The following is a 4,449-nucleotide window of genomic DNA, read 5'->3' as shown; positions in this document are numbered from 1 at the left end:
AAGGCGAGGGACGTCACCGAGCTGAATGTGTGCAGAACGCGGAGGTGCCGTGCATTCGGTACTTGATCAGTTGAAGCACGAAGAAGTTCGACTACATCAACCGCGTTGAGAAACGCTTCCGCTTACGGTCTACGAGGGTACGTAGACACACTCTCCCCCTTGTTGCTATGCATCTCCATGGATAGATCATTGCGTGTGCGTAGAAATTTTCTTGTTTTCCATGCAATGATTCCCAACACCATCCGCCATCTCCATGAGCACCGGCGATAAGCCCGATGAAGTGAAGGTGCGGTCTCCGGTGAGAAAGAGTAGAACACGGGAGACGGACTGGCCCACATGGGAAACAAGGCAGCGCCGCCTCCCGTGGCCTACTCATCATTGGAGGAGTCTGTGACTTGCACATCGCATGTGAACGTGAGGTCCACGACGGAAATGGTGGCATCGGCACTGTGTTCGTCCCACCGAGCCGGCTGATGGTTCGTCGGTGGCACGTAGGAGGTGCAGCTGGCATTGTGCTCCTCCGCAATCGCCTGTAGTTGTGCCTCCACGGCAGCCACTTCCTTGTGAGCGGTGTCTTGAGCGCGGACGGCATCACAGATGGCACGCTGCTCCGCGACGAAGTTGGGGTTCTCCGCGGCCATGGCCGCCACGGCTTCTCGCTTGCGCGTTCGCCGTAGATATGGCCCTATGCCAGCCGGTGCTTCTCCAGTTGGAAAAGGTTGTACCGCTGCTCCTCCTGCGCCTGTTGTAATACCGACGGAGGCACCAGTGCAGGCTGCACATCTGCCATGGTGGCGTTGAAATGCGCCTGCGCCTGCTCCATGGTGAAGTCGGCGTGCACAGGAGGCACGGGAGCCGAGGCAGAGTCGTCGGAGCCCGTCTCCATCGTGGTGCCGTCCTCGTCGTCGGAGACCTCGGGCGAGCTGGCCGGCAAGCCGGCCTTGATCCGCCTGGCACAACGGCTCTGCCAGGGGGCTGTAAGGGCGGCCACCGTGTACTTCATCTCCGGCGATAGACTGTCCGACATTGCTTTCCCGCTGGCGGTCATGGCGGATGTGGAGGATAGGAGGAGGATGTGGAGCGGATGTGTTGTGCTATGGAGATAGCCGGGTGTGGCCGCCCTTAAATACCGGATTTTGGTGAGGCCAGGCATCAATGCGGGACGCCAGATTGGGTTTCTCGGCCCGCGAGCCTGCTTAATGGCGGCATAGGACGACGGGGCATTGAACGGGCATGGTAGATATTGGTCCCGTTCCGTCCAGTCACGCGTCTCCAGTATTGAACAGGCGCAGACACCGGAGACGTGTCGCGGACGGCGCCCTCGGCCAACGAGCACTACAATAAATATGTCAACTTGTGACCCTCACTATTGGTCCCTGAAAGGTCATTGATTTTCATTTGCAACCTTTTCTTGACCAAAAACAGATGGTCAAAAGCTGGCAGTCTTAAACTAAAATTAATGACCTTCTTTGTGAGAAGGTCGTAGACGTTTACGACCAAAACAGAAGGTCGTTGAACCCATGACCTTTTGTTTTGGTGACTGGCTGTCTGCCCAGGCCACGTCGGATCCGACGTGGCAATCTGACGTGGTAAAATTGCGACCAATTGAAAAGGTCAAAAATTAGAATCGGCCCGGTCCAATTGGGTGTTTATATGGGCCAAGCCCATTAATTCAGCCAATTTAGTGTATTTTTCTGTCAATTTTTGTTAGCTTCATGGGCCAAGCCCAACATCGCAGCCTTTTTATTTTTGGGCCATGGCCATTTTGGCTGAGCAGTTCAAGTATTTCTTTTTTATCTCAACAGTTTGTTTTTTTATATGTATCATGGGTCCACTAGTCAGATGGATCCTAGTTATCATGTTCTCATAAGTGGGTCCAAGTTGTCAGGTTTCTAGCAAGTGGGTCCGACTTGTCAGGGTCATATACCTCATTTCTTTTTGACAGTAAATAAATAACCAATATTTAAATTGGCACTGACAAAAAACACATATAATACTTCAAATAACAACAGCCAGATTCAGTATAGAGCCAGATTCTGTATGGAGCTCCTGCTCTACAAGTAGCACGCAATACAATGGTGCTCCTGCTCTACAAATAACTCTACAAGTGGAGTAACTAATTTACAAGCTCTACAAGCACTATATTCTTCAGGATGGAGCTCCTTCGTTAGCATTACAAACAGGCGCACATGCACCTGCTCCTGCTCATAGTCAGGACGCCCTGTTACATGAATCAGCAATGATAACACAAATTCAATTAGTACAATGCTTTTCAAAGTCACAAAAAATAACGATTACTACATGGCAGATGATCATGCAGAGTATAAACACATCTTAAATCTTACTTGTAAAAACAGAATACATTAGTGCATGGGAGTTCAGGCAGAAAATATACTGCCACAGTGTGCCCCTGGTTAGCCCAAATCAGCAGCTCGCCATACTCCTCCAACAGACTGAACCTCTACTTGCTGTCTCGCCTGACCGCCTACACATGAGAAGGCAAAAAAACATTTACTTGAAGCATCTTACAATTCACAACAAATTCGAGAATGACCCAATTAATTTTACCGCATATAGAGATTTTACAATCAAAGTTCATGGTGCTAGGCTGCTAGCTATCAAGATGAAAACAACATGTAGCAGATACATTGTACAAACAGGAATTTTACAACATCGCATTAACACTGCGTGTGCAATGACTTGGCTAAGAAGTGCAAATAACACGGAACACACACTGTAGCACAACTAAGAACAACACGGTCCATCACAATAATGTAACCAGTCAAGGGCTGCTCTAAGCAAGCATAGTTGCACATGCAAAGTCAACTTTCTAGTTAAATGCTCTACAGGTCTTCTAAATTGCTCGACAGATAAAAATAGCGCAAAATACTTCATGAAAGCACAAAATCATTACATTGTACTAGTACTGAAACAGAAATAGAAACAGGAACAAATCGAGCTTCGGCTCCCACGCAGATTGGGATACAGCAATACAGTATCAAAAATAAACTACCAGAATACATAGAAATTCCATGCAGATGAGTAATTCCATAATACAGTTTCTTTTTTTGAAGAGTTGCATATCACAATAAAAACAGATACAATGTTTAATTGCCCGAGGACAGAACAGTATAGTAAAGAACACAGAACATACAAGGCATGCCTACATTATTAATTAAAAGAGAGGATCGATAAATGAGGATGAGTTAACCCATATCGATAAATAATATCTATAGATGATTCCATACAATGTAGAACTGTTGTACTTGGCAATGCACACTAGCTACTGATGACTGGTTATATTGGTTCATTGTCATCAAATTAAAAAAGAACTACCCTGATCAAGCATACATAAGCATAAAAAAGATCAAACAAGCTCATTTTGCATTTTCTTTTTAAATGTGATACACAATAAGCATAAGTAACCACTAGGAAAATAACTTGATATCTACATGCCCTATTATCAGCAACAAGAACATTAGCAAGGAATAACAGAATATTTCCAATGCAATCTGTCTCCATCCCCAGCACTGCGGCAACAGTCTCCAGCATCATTGCGCGGCAGCCATACCTCCTCTGCAACCCAATTTGAAGGGTCAGCTTCAGAACATGATAAACTTCAAAGTACAATACAGGAGACCAAGATGATAAACTGGTGCAAAAATCATGATAAACAGGTACCCCTCTCTGTCTGAACCCTTTTCTTGCACATATGGATGTGCTAACAATACAACTAGCATTAAAGTTGAATATATGTCCATGTTTCCTAGCAAACAAAAATCTTGTACAAACTAGCATTGAAGCTGAATATATTCCCATAACAACTAGCAGCACCAGCTTATGAAACCACATATATATTCCCATCTAATTTATTCCAATGAATGTTAAATTAAGAGATGTATTGCAAATGTCTGAAGCAATGTTATGCGCTATATCCATATCATTATCTAAAGGCAGGCAAACTAAGATTTCACCCAACCTACAACAGTTGCTGCCACAACTAAACAACATAGTAGTTCTACCTGCAGTAGATGGAGGCAATTGTCTCACCTGCGGTAGCTGTCCAGGAGCAAGTTGAGGACGGCCAGGGCAGGAGCAGCAGGATGCAGCTTGGGGACTTGGTCGGGTAACACAACCGGTAGCAGCAACAGGTCTAGCACGTCCTACACTAGAAGCAGCTCCCATGGCCTTGAATTACTTTCCTTGACACAATACGAGCACACATCAATAGGAGATGATGAGAAGTTGTAGAAGAAGGAGTCCACGAGCATCAGCAGGCAATGGAGTAGAAGAAGATGAAATCGAGAGGCGGGGCGAACCTTGCTGCTGCTGCTGCCGTTGTGTCCTTGGGCTCGACCTCGCTGACCTTGACAATGTCTGCCTGGTCCCAGATGCTCAAGATCTTAGTGCGAGCCTCCTCAAGGGATGGCCACAATGCCTCCCTCAGGT

The 4,449-nt window shown here is 46.3% G+C and overlaps 1 long non-coding RNA gene across 2 annotated transcripts; it reads right to left on the bottom strand.

Annotated features, from left to right (window-relative positions):
• Positions 1-3,202: 3,202 nt before the first annotated feature.
• On the bottom strand, positions 3,203-4,212 carry LOC120962643 (uncharacterized). 2 transcript variants are annotated; one of them, XR_012182901.1, is made up of 2 exons: positions 4,023-4,212; positions 3,203-3,576 (listed from the first exon to the last, which is right to left on the bottom strand). It is a non-coding gene; the product is annotated as an uncharacterized lncRNA (long non-coding RNA). The 2 variants fall into 2 exon arrangements; XR_006662100.1 differs by having other exon boundaries at positions 4,051-4,212.
• Positions 4,213-4,449: the final 237 nt, after the last annotated feature.

This window comes from Aegilops tauschii, chromosome 4 (genome assembly GCF_002575655.3).
Source record: "Aegilops tauschii subsp. strangulata cultivar AL8/78 chromosome 4, Aet v6.0, whole genome shotgun sequence".
Taxonomy (NCBI): Eukaryota; Viridiplantae; Streptophyta; class Magnoliopsida; order Poales; family Poaceae; genus Aegilops; species Aegilops tauschii.
The sequence above is the reverse complement of the archived record's forward strand: the minus strand, read 5'-3'. Positions and strand labels throughout refer to the sequence as shown.